Here is a 13122-nt window from a genome sequence, read left to right on the forward strand (position 1 = left end):
ATTTTGGTAAATATTATTTGGAAATGGATCAACTACCACAGGGAAGAAGTAGTTGTCCCAACTGGCCTCTCGCACTAATAATAATAATTACATTGAATTGTATCAAAAGTTATGCATAGTTTTAATTTATACGACCATTTTGTTTAGCGGTATCACAGGCCAACTCTAGCTCATCTAAACATGCACAAAAAAAACTGCTCAAATTAGGCTCAATACTGTGCAAATGCAACACAGTTTTAGATCACAGTTTATTAGGCTTCTAGCAAATCTAACTATTTACAAGGGTCATTTAATTAATAAAGAGATAAACAAATTCAGTGAAGACGACGCTTAATGCAGGAAACTGAAACTTTTGTGGTTAGTTCGATGAGCACCGCTCCTGGAAGAAGTGCCCATGGTTCGATTTTCTGCAAGAGCAATGCAACTAAAACAACAGCCCATGATTGAGAGCAAAGTTAAGCCCGCTTTTGATGTGTGGTAGAGGTAAAGGACGGGCTTCTTCTTCAAGACAATTCACTCAACCACTCACGGCACAACTGACGACGCTGGAAACTGTTGGCAAAATGAGGTAGTTCAATCCTCCTTACTGCTCTGAACTTGCCGCCTTCGAATTTTAAATATAAGTATAACAGTTTTGGCCCCAATGACACAAACTTTGCATGACATCAAAGTTTAAAAGCAACAAAGTAGTAAAATAAAAAGTAAAAAAAAACAAAAAAAAACCTGCTTTGAGATCAGAATAAAGAGTTTATCGCTAAGAAGATAAGAATACTCGAAAGGAAATGGGACAAGTGCATAGAAGTTGGTGGGGATTACGTAGAAATTGCATTGATTCAATAAACCATTTTTAATGTAGAGTAATTGTCTTTTTTAATTATTGAATTGAAGTGATTCTCTTCTTGCAAAAGGGAAAAATTGCGTAACGTATTGATCATGAGACAGCAATCAATTTCAAGCGATTTTGGTAAATATTATTTGGGAAATTCTCCTCCTAAAATAACTACACTTAAAACATAAAATTGTTTCTTAATTTTTTTAATTATCGATACTCTCGTGTGGCCATTAATGAGCTCAGTGACTTATAAGAACATTTCCTTCACTTGTGCAAGCAAAAGTAATCTCAAATAATTCCTCTTAAGTAGTATTAGTTTCATTATTCAATAATAATTCTACAACAAATAAATATTGAATGAATAATAAAAAACTAAATACACTACATGAGGTCTATGATAGATACATGATGTAGTAACCAATCATGTAATCCAAACACGCATATAAGAGTTGAACAGTCCGGTAATTCAACATTCTAGTGATTCTAGTAGTAGTATTAGTAGTAGTAAAAACGGTTGCCGAGGACAAGAGATCACGTTACGTAGGTAATTCCCCCTTATATTGAGGGGAATCCCAGCTGGTATAGCGATTTTTTTCCCCCATTTATTTATTAGTGTAATTTATGATTAAGCAACTAAAAAAAATTGTCTAAGAACAAAATCAGCATTTTAAACAGATTGCTTTAAACATTACAGCAACAGGTTCAATCAGGTTTTCCCCATATGAAAAGAAACCATCTGGTTTGACATTTTTAATTAGATCTACTTAAATTCATTTTGCAACTTTTGCCTCCTTTTTTTTAAGATCTAAAAAACTATATAAACAATTTCAATTGAATGAATTTTGAACGGAAATAACACAAAATGTAAATACATATTCAAAACGGCTTCAATATTATTTTTATTAACCAGTTAAACGTGAAATTTAATTTTAAAAAACCCTCCACAGTGTGCGGAATTAAAATCAGACAATGACGTGTGGTATACACAGTCGAACGCAGGACAAAACAACCAAAAGTTTACAACGTCGTAATAGAGTACTGCAAGCACTTTTTCTGCAATCTCTGGTGCTTGAGATTACCAGAGTTAACTAGGGACGCAAGAGCTTTTTACAAGGAAGAAAAGAGCTTTGAATTCTGTGCAAAATGAAATCATGCTCGTACTGAGGTCCTGAACCTCTTACTATCTAAGGTAAAAACGGCATTGCACAAGGGTTGAGAGCTTCTATTTGTGTGCGTAATTCCCAATCTCTAATGCAGAGACCAAACATGTACCAACCACTTATCATTTGACTGACTCCCTCCATCCCCTCCGTATAAAATAATTGGCAGTTCTATTGGTAAGATAAAGGAAACATCCCGCCAAATAGTATTCTTATAGTATTTTATTAAAATTTCAAGTTTTTATAGTTAATGGCAATTTTATAGTTATAGGGAAGGGATTAGCTATGAGGTTAGCATACTGGACTCCCACGCGGAGGTCCCGGGTTCGAATCCAGCAGCTGACCCTTAGATTTTCTCTTCCTAGGAGCTTCTTACAGCTCACTGTCCGGTGATGGACAGTGTTGTCTGTAATGAGAGAACACTGTCCGGAGGCCGGCAGTGCACTGGAAAAAGCTCCGGGCGCTAATGACCTCAGCTGTTGATGCGCCAAAAAAAAAAAAAAAAAAAATTATAGTTTTCACAACGAGTATACACGTCGAACGCACCGTAATAGAGATTTGGTTTGACGTGAATACACGTCAAACACGCTTAATTGGTCAAATTAGTTTCTAATTATTTTTATTTACAAAGATTATTCTAACAACAGGAGTACACAGCGTTGGGGGGGCCACCGATCTTAATCATTTTTTTATGATTGTAAATTGAAAAAATATTATTTCCGTGTCCCGAGCGATCTTTTCCTAAGCATCCTAGGCTCGAGTAGAAAAAACAATTCCATTATTGAATGAGCAGTATTTTTGCAATCTGTGTTAAATTTTTAACGGGCCTTTTTACTCCTTCCTAAAATAAGAGGATGATGCAGAATCATTTTTTGGATGATTTAAGCGAAAAAAAAATCAGCCCCTAAAAAACCTACTAATAAAAAACGTAGCACTTTCGAAGTGAATTTTCATTAAAAGAAAAGTATTATTAGTATCATGAAATGATGTAAATCTGATTTAAAATTATTTAATACTAAAAATGAGAAGCGATAAGTAATTTATTATGGAATTTGAATATTAAATTGGCTCTCTCTCTCTATTGTTCATTTAATTTAGAATTCCTGGTTATGATTTATTTATTAAAGATGGAAACCAGAGCTGGAAAACAATTTTAAACAAGTGCTACCACCCGTTTACGTTTTTAGTTAATTTTTTTAATTAATATTATACTTAAATAGCTAGCAGAAATTGGTTAACGTTAATTTTAGAGGTTATATTATTTTAAATTTATTGATTGAAAAAGTTTTTGGAGTTTTTGCAAACATTTTGAGTATTAAATAATATTTTTAATAAATAAATATCTTTAAATACTAATTAGGAAACCTGCAGATTGTCTAGAGAGGATCATATAACATGAATTTTCTGATGAAAATTCAATAAATAAAATTTTCCCTGATCCGCAATATTTTCCTTACCAGGAAAGTAGAAAAGGAAGAGAGGTGAAGGTATACAATAGGCGTTAAGGGATGGAAGTAGACGGCCCTTTATACACGGCTAACTGTATCGATATTTGCGACAGACGGACTTTATCCTCTGTTACGCACATAGAGATTTAAATCGAATTATTTATTTAATTTATAAATCATAAAAAGGGCCGATAAACTAGAATATTTCATATGGATGAATTCTATGAAGGATTAAATTAAAAAAAAAAAAAAAAAAAGTGCATGTACATACGCTGGTAAAAGATTTTAATACGATTATGAGCGTTAATACAAAAATGTTTTACGCTGCACGTATGCTCGCTCTAAGAACAAAAGCTTACTGCTGCTCATCAGATGAGAATAGTGCCCCAGTAGAGCTGCTATGTAGCAGGAAGGACGCTTCAATTATATACTAGTTCGAAGAATATTAGAACTGGAATTTTGATATTAATTTTCCTTAATATATTTTTACATGGCGGGTGAAAAAAAGCAGTAACAAAGAGATAACTAAAATAATATCTTTGCTGCGCTGAAGTTGAAGTTGAAGTTTTAAACATTTAGAATAATTTTGCAAACTTTCTTTAAACTGGGAGCTTTTACTAAACTATACTCATTCTCGTTAGTGGGGGTGTACCCAAGTTGAAGTGCCTGAAACTAATCATCCTGGCGAGAACAGCTCTCATGGTATTCTTTTAGAATAATTATCTTAAAATTTAAGAATTTTGCCCCCCCCCCCAAAAAAAAGTGTGGGTAGAGAACAGAGAAGTTATTAAATAAAGTGGCACTTTCGCTTCACTGATTTTCTCACACAATGAGAAAGAGAAAGTGGGAGGTAAATTAAAAAGAAAAAGTTTCCAAACATAGCTAATAACACAAAATGAAGTAAGTAAAAATGTATTTCAAATACTTTTTTGCAGAAGGACTTGTATAAGTCCACATCCTTTACTATAAATTTCTCAAATTAAATAATGTTAAATATAATACAAGACCTAGATCCGGGCATCGAACCTACTAAACCAACAATACATCTTAGCTTTGCGGGCTTAGCCTATAACCGTCAGCTACCGTGGCGATTTAACTCAAACAAAAAAAGCTATTTCATTTACAGCAGCGGTTCTCAACCTGTGGGTCGCAACCCCGACGGGGGTCGAACGACCAAAACATAGGGGTCGCCTAAAGCCATTGGAAAATAAATATCTTTGCGAAAAAGAGTTTTACAGCTTGCTGGTAATCAAGTCTAAATACCGAAGTAGACTTGTTGTGGAAAATGATCTTCGCTGTGCCCTTGTAAAGACTGGCCCAAGAATTTCTGAATTGGTAAGCAAGAAGCAACCACAACCATCTCACTGTTGCAAAATATTGCACTCTTGTTTACTGTTATATTACTGTTAGATTTAAACCCATGCTATGCCATGGAGAAATGTTATTTATTGGAATTAGTAATAAATATTTCCCAATATATAATTGAATATTGTTTTTGTGATTAATCACTATGTTTAAATTATGTTTGATTTGTAGCAATGAGAATACATAATTGATATGCATTAATTTACATTCCGAATCGTAACTGTAGCAAAATTACAGTTTTGAAGTAGCCACCAAAATTATTTTTTGGTTTGGGGTCACCGCAAGATGAGGAACTGTCTTTTGCAACATAGATTAAATAGATTTCAAGAAAAAAGTTACTGAAAATGAGTAGTTTTCCTGTTTAAGGAAAAACCTTTATAATGTATTAACTATATATATCCAATTGTATGAAATTGGCAACTTTTCTGGAATCCAATGCACACAAAATATGAATGAATGGCAGCAGCGTAGAAGTAGAAACACTAAATGCGCCATTTCTAGGACTATCTACTACTACTATTGTCAAGATTTCAAATCCAGTTTTCGAAACTTTAAAAGTAATTAATGAAATATCTTGAGAAGATTATTAGAGTAAGTTTAATGAATTTAGGAGAGCACAATCCTTTACAGAAAAGTTTCTTTCAGAAAACAGAAATCAGTTGTATAAAAAATATACAAGAGCGTTGCACTTACTTATGTGCGAATTAGAGCGTATAGAAACCACTCAAAATATTATAATTTTTATTCATAAAAGCATGGCTGGAGCAAAAATAATAACTTTTCAGATAAATTAAAATGGCGAATGAAGGAACCTGCAATTAAATTAAAATATTCCACGTTAGAAGTCAGGAAATAGAGTAAGGCTTTTAATTAAAGAGATCTTTGAGAATATATTAAGAAAACAAAAGGTGGAATCTACGTCATAGTTAAACCTTCAGCAGAAGCAAAACCCTCTCTGGTCACTTTTCTGAACATATGTATCAAACGATAGTTGAATGAAAACTAAAAGAAGTATAAAAGCCCTACGTTATCCAAAGCCCTTCTTAGCCCAATCGCATCTCCAAGAAAGAATAAACGAAAATCAGCAACACAAGTCGATTCCAAGATAAAAACCTACGGCTTTCATCTCCAAATATCCACAGAAGTCCGAAGAAATCGGGTCATAACTTTTCAGGGATACAATACTACACTTCTTCATTGCCCTAATCTTCTCGCGCCTCTCCTAGCATTTCTGGCAATCTACTACACCGACTGAAACGCACTTGGCCCTGAGATCTCCTTCGGGACTGACCAGCAAATTGGGTAACACGGAGAGTGTTTCTTTCCACCTGCTACTCACGTCTAACAGATTCCATCGTTTCCTTATCTACTTATTTGTCCTTAAATACACATATTATAAATACCTAAATAAATAATATATTAAAAAGTAATGCCTAATTTTTTCAGGCGGGTATTACGCCCAACTAATGGTTAGGTACAGCGGACGGAGACGACTAGCAAACTTTCTTTACCATAAACTCCTTCTATCAACCATTAAATAAGATCCAAGGCCTAGACCGAGAATTGAGCCAAGTACCACAATACATATTACTTTGAGGGCCACGCGCATCTAATTGCTTGGCAACCGTGGCTCCTACCTATGTATAGGCCGTGCAAATAGTGACTTCTTCTAAAAGGGCACTTCTTTTTCTGTGCTAAACTCTTTGTAAGTCAGTTTTCATCAATATATTGCCCTAAGGTCTTTTCGCGGATATTTTGGTTATTACTAAATATAAATAATTACGAGTATGTACCCTACGTAATAATAGACATAATACTCTATGACTTAATGCCATGATTCCTCTTCAATGGGTTTACTTCAATGGGTCCAGAGTTTTCAATTCTCCTTTCTAGTGGGCGATATTACCCATAAGAGAGTTGGAATCCAAAGGGTCAGTTTATTCCTAATTTTTCAACAGGAATTTTTAATATTTTCATTAAGAAAAAGTTAATTGAACCTTTCACGTCCATTTTTTTGTTGTTTTTAATTTTTTAATGTACAGTGGCATTTAATTTCGTACGGACATTATTTTCTGGGCGTATTTAGAAATGGTATAAATACAAATTATGTTCTTTAACCGATACTTGTGGTGGTCAAATGACTGGTTGATGCTGTCCTAGATTCTGGTCATAATATGCTAACCAGTAACATTCCTTCTTCCCTGATTTGACTGATAACTTCTTCTTAAAAACGAATGAGGTTAAATAATTTTTGTTCTGTTTTTTGTTTTATTAGGTTACGGTTAAATAGTGCTTTTCCACGGTTATACGTTCCTTAGGAATGTAACTGGGAATGCAATTGAAATTATGCAATTTCCATGATACACACGATTCTTTACATCTCAACTTTCACCGATGTCCTTTCAAGAGATCACAAACATGTTGAGGATGTGGAATAAATCATGAAAATCGACTTTATAAAGTGATTTTTCAGATATATCATGAAGGCTTATGCAATTTTTTTATTTGAAGGGAATGCTGTACCAGCAAACTTGCATGGACTTTGAGATGTCCATGGATTTCAGGTCCACAAAATGATATTACTGGGTATACTGTACGGGAGTTTATTTCATTTCAGAGTTCTATTTTTGTTCGTTTCTTTCAGTTGGTAGTTTAGAAGAAAAAACTGGAATTCTGCCCATAAAAAGTTCCTTTAAATTTAAAAGTTTTATAGCACTTGGCTATTCGAAGGAATGGAAGATGTCTTTATTGCCTTTAAAACCAAACTTATGTCTTAAGATCAGTGATGACTAAAAAAGCAAGAAGTCGTATTATCCATTTTTATTGTTTATAATCTGCGAGGAAGACAATTTCACATAAAGAAATAAATTATACGGTCGGATCTCATGAAAAAGTTAATTAAATTATTTGATGAAGCTGCAGGTCTTAGGGAAACTAATTAGAACTGGTCAAGATGGCACAGGCATGCACCCAGGAGTGTGCTACAGGGCACAAGTTCAAGACTGCAAAGAGTTTTCGATGATCATCGGTCAAGCAGATAAGTCTTTTGGTGCAGAGCTTGGGAGTCAGGAGTCTCTCCCAGCTGCCATCTAATCTAAGTAGCTCTTTATATTCGCTGCTGAACTGACTAATCATCCCATTGAGTATTCTACATGCAATCTATCCTTCCAAATTTTCTTTAAGGACTTTTTATCTGAATTTTATCATTCTGAAGATTCGCGTTACACTTCCTCTTATATTAAACATAACCTAATCCATTGCTATCCTCACCTAGCTCTCTTTATTCTTCCTCTATAGAACTATAAAAGCGACCACTTTGAGAATACGCCGCGGTAGGAAAGCGAAATCTATAGAAGAATTTGGACGTGCAAGAAAAGAAAATGGCAAGACAAAACAAAAACCAGCTAAACTAGATGGCGTGTGTGTGATGCAGTCTGCAGTGGTTGTTATCCTAACACAGAAGGACTTGAGAGTCGCACAGAATGTAAAGATCAAGACTAAGATGATTTAAGAGCCACGAAGAACGATCTGTCCGCGAACTGAGGCTCAGCCTTTTCATAGAGACAATTGGTAAGAATTACAGGAACTAAGATCTAAACGGTTTAATTAAAAGGGCCAGGTTTACATTACTAGGTCCGAATTCCAGGGAATTTACTAAGAATGTGAAATTACCGCAGTTTCAGATATTAACTGGCGGGACGGGACCTATACCCCACGGCTCCGCAGCCACAAGAGGCTTATTGTGCCTTCCCTCTAAGTCTAGTAGGTAAAACCTCCCCTTCTAAGAAGGTTGAGGGCTTTCCCTACCAGTTCCTTCTGCACTATAATCTCCTTTGGTCTCAAAGAACCAAAGATGTCGTAGCGCAATCTCTCGATTTCAACGCAATCGAATAACAGGTGAGAGGCCGTTTCTTCCTCTTCCTAGCACAGTCTGCACAACAGTTCCGAGCTAATAAGCCCTATCTTGTGCAGGTGCTTCCTGAACCTGCCGTGCCCTGTGAGTAGGGCCTGTAATCAGAGTAATCTGATTTCTGCCCAAGCCCAGAGTCTCTTTGGTTCTTTGTTTACACAGCAAGGGCATAACTCTCTTGCTGTGTTTGATCCAAGGAAGCATCACCCAGTACTTTTCGTGTTCTCTCCAGATCCAGTCTCTGAGAGCCTCACGAACTGCACCTGTGGTGATCCCCAGGACAGGCTCCGGGCCAAAGAAAGGAGTGTTAGCTCAATTCCTGGCCAGTTGATCATTCCCCTTAATCCCCACATGACCCGGCACCCATTCCAACCGAACTTTATTGTGCCGAGCCAGTAGTTCCAGGGCCTTTCTGCATTCCCAGACTAGGAAAGAGGTAATTCTGAAGGAGTACCGCAGTTTAACAGAGGATGACCTTAATGTACACTGGTTGTTTACATTAACTAGAAATAATCAGAAAATAGAAGATAATCAAAAATCATTTTGAAAGTGACCACCTCAATAATGCTCATAAATCATAATACTGAGTAAAAAGTTTAATAATCAATTTTGATGGTTGTTATGCTGAAAGAGACGCAATCGTATTGAAAGATAGAAAAAGATGGAGATAATATTAGAGGATTATCCGCGGCAGTAATAGATGGCCAATTCCACTATATCCAATCAAACATGTCTGCAAGTTCAGAGGGTCACACTAAAAAGTGAACAACGTAAGTCTAGAGATTTCTATAATCTTTTTTTCTTCTTCTGACCCATTTATTCTTCTTTTCTATCTAGTGAATAGCGGATATGCAAATTAGTAAACAGTTTGATAATCTATTTTTAAAATTCTAAATAATTAACTACACGGGAAAGAGAATACTAATTTCGATAGCTAAGAACAGTTTTAGACAGAACTAAGGCATCTCCGGATAACATTCATTGCAGGAATTACTAAATTAAACACGAACTTACATACAAAACATACACGACTGTTTCCTTACTAGTATTATCATAGTTTCAAAGCACAAATTTGCTTCAAATTAAAGGAAATTGAAAATAAGAAAGGATATTCCGTTAAAGAAGTTGAAATAGTTGCTGAAGATGAAAAAATTTATATTCTAATCTATCTAATCTAACATGATCAAAGGGAAAGAAAACAATAACGATATTATTGGATAATAACTATAAATACCTTACAGAGTAGTATGCAGCATGTTTCTTACCTGTAACAAAAAGATACATCTTTTATTAATTGACAAAATGTTTAAAATTATTTAATAAGCTGAAATAATAATTATGTAAGCTGAAAAGCGTAATTATTGAAACTTGAAACATTATAAAGATATAATGATCATGATTAAACACAGTTTTAAGAGAAAAACATGAACTTTTCTCAGTATATTTATTTTCTTACATTCATTAGGAATTATTTGTCCTGAGGAAGAGAGTCCTGCGTAAAGTAAACAGTGGCCCAAAGAATTCGATCATTAGCCGATTGAAGTTTATAAATAGGGTTCTGAAAGGATAAAAGATGCTAGATAATGGTGAAATGATGGAGTTTCATGAATAACTGGACTGGAAGAAATGGATTATTTTCAAGGTTATGGAATAAATATTTAACGAAGATGGTTTTAATTGAACTGTAGGGGGCGCACAATGTGTCGCATTGATTCAACTGAAAAAGAGTGACATAGAGCGAAATTTTAGATATTGGGATCCCTGACAGTTGCTTGTAATTTGAATCAATAGAAGATCTATTTTTAGCAGCGCTGATTTTATTTGAATTTTCATCGACTGAAAAGATAGAGCAGCTATTTCCCATCTAATTATCACCATTATCAATATCATTCACCTAAATCGCAACAAGATTTGGGCTGATCATAATGTGGTTAGATTAAATATTTTTTAGAAAAAGGCCATATTGATCTAGGTTCCACAACTTTGTTGAAAACCCTCCCTTATCTTCTTAGATCATCACTCGATCAAGATTTGTTTTTCTGTCTTGCAAGTTGTACTTGATAACACTTATCTTGGAAGAGCTATGTCCTCAGATATTCAAACAGCCCATCTCTAACCAAATAAAACCCAAAAACCACTACCTGTTTCTCAAAAAATCGCCAACTGATCGTTTTTCTCTCTAATTACCACCAAATTTTTAACCCCTCTAGGAAGTTATATAAAAAAAAAAAAAAATCTAAAGCGTCTAATGATCTATTTTCGGAGATAAATTATAAATCGTTGGCATCTCCATAGATGTTCACATCAACCGTTTAACAGTGCCTTTAACTTGGTCTTACCCTGAAATACTTCGCCAATTATTTCCTTAGGGGCCTTCCCAATAATCCAACCGTATACGGGAAATTATCAATGTAAACTAAACCCTTGATACATAGAATTTACGTTTTCCCTTGTTAATCTTCCAACTAACAATTATAGAAGGCGATCTTATATTTTTGTTTAATAAAATACTCTAAATAATCTAAACAAATTTTATTTACTTTCAAAAATTTAATGACAATATTATGTACAAATTATCAAATACTAAAGTGGCTAGCGGTAATGCAATACACTTCCAGAAATGTCAAGTTACCTAACATCTGATTACATTATGACTTCATTGAGAGACATGGAAACAGTACTGAACAGTATTTTAATAATTACTATTGCAGGTATAAAGTCAACTACAAAGTGATGCGATGGGATGAACTTCGTGAGTACCTTCATCTTGAGCTGGTTGCTGACAGTCGGGCGATCATCTTTTAGTAATCAAAATTAGGTGATTATCGCAGAATTTTTTTCAGAACAAGTTACTGTTCGGCGGCATTTATTATACAAAGTAATGCAATTTTATCTGGAAAAAATCTTATTAACCTTCTATACAATAATAATTAAAAAATAATATTATACAAAAAGTATTACGTTATATCCTGATTTCGTGAGAGTAATTAAAAAATTAAATTTTTAAAAAAAACAATATTTAAAGCCAAGATACACTGTTGAAGAATTTTAAAGTTCCCCCCAAAAAAGTCAAAGTGAGATTTATAGATTTGGTTCGCAAAGCAGAAATGTATTGCGCCAGTAGGCTACATTCCCAAGAAGGTCTTTGTAAGATACAGTAAGATACATTTTATATTTAAGAATGTTACTTTTATACAAGAAGTCGTGAAAGTAGAGCACAGTATTTCTAGGGAATATAGACTTGATTGTAAAATAGAAACCCAACTTTCGCGTTGTTCTTAGAGCTGCCATTTTGATGGGTAGAATTTAGAACTGTAGACATCTTTTAGTTTTCACAGATCTTGACACTAGTTTATGATAGGACCACCACATCAACTAGTTATGGAAAGACTACGTTTAGCGAAAGTAAGAGAAACGTTCAGCAAATTTTGCTGTTTGAAATGAAATGGTCATTTTGTTTTTTCCTTTTAATTAAAAAAAAATTAATAATCAATAGGGAGGGAATAGCTAGCCAACAGTGGGTAGCATTTCCACGGGAGACTTAATCGGGAATTGTTCCATAAGAGAGGCGATTGACTAAAGGATTTTGATGTGCAAAAGAGCAATTGTGGAATATCTTGTAGCGGGTTGTGGTTATAAAGGATAGACAAGGAATATGGAGGTCTTTAGAAGGTGTCCTTACAGAATCCTCCTCCCATTGGAGCATTGACTTGTGCATTGAAGGAGTTTTGCCTTTAACATATTGGAACATTTGGTAGAACCCCTGTGGGTTCATATTTGTTCAAGTTATGTAAAAGAATGGTTTATTCTGTAGAAAGGCAGAGAGACTAATCTACTTTTTGTCTCTATTCGGCCATTGCTCGGCCTTTTGAGGGAGAAAGTCATCTAATCAGCGCTGTCCGTTACTAACATCGCTGAAAGCTTCAAGCTTCATCTTGGCCAGCCAAAGCCTCAGCAATAGAATTCCTCTACTTTCCATTTCATTTTATCCCAACTTTCCTATTACCATTGCGGTTACATCCCCCTCCTCTTTCCACGAAAAGCTTTTATCTAGTTTGAGCAATAGAGCAAAAAGGCGTTATCCATCATGCTATAACCTTATCGTATCGGATAATTGTTGCAATTTTGTCCTTGTGTTTCCCCAGATGTTTATCTATAAAACAAAAGGATGCATTGTTTTATATATAGTTATATATATATATATTTGTGAAAAAAAAATGTTTATTTTTTAGAGAGCGCATGCGCGAGTATGAATCCCTTCATTATTCAATTTTACCCTTTTTTTTTGTTTTTCCAGCAACAGAAATTGGCGGCCAGTTTGTGATAATTTGTAGATTTAATGGCCGCTATAAGTGGCAAAATAAAAGAAAATATTTACCAACTATCTCTGCCCAAGGTTGTAAGATC

The 13122-nt window shown here is 34.6% G+C and overlaps 1 protein-coding gene across 7 annotated transcripts in view; it reads right to left on the reverse strand.

Annotated features, from left to right (window-relative positions):
- LOC141457037 (uncharacterized) overlaps nucleotides 1-13122 on the reverse strand; it is a 172986-nt gene that overhangs the window by 42688 nt on the left and 117176 nt on the right. Inside the window, exon 1 of one of the 7 annotated variants that reach the window (XM_074133550.1) lies at nucleotides 9950-9980. The exons of the other annotated variants lie outside the window; for them this stretch is intronic. The gene's annotated coding sequence lies outside the window, so the exon portion shown is untranslated. Of the gene's footprint in view, nucleotides 1-9949; nucleotides 9981-13122 lie in introns of those variants that run through there. 7 annotated transcript variants of the gene reach the window in all.

The sequence above is a fragment of the Rhodnius prolixus genome, unplaced genomic scaffold (genome assembly GCF_049639745.1).
Source record: "Rhodnius prolixus isolate KJV_2025 unplaced genomic scaffold, Rpr scaffold_10, whole genome shotgun sequence".
Classification (NCBI taxonomy): Eukaryota; Metazoa; Arthropoda; class Insecta; order Hemiptera; family Reduviidae; genus Rhodnius; species Rhodnius prolixus.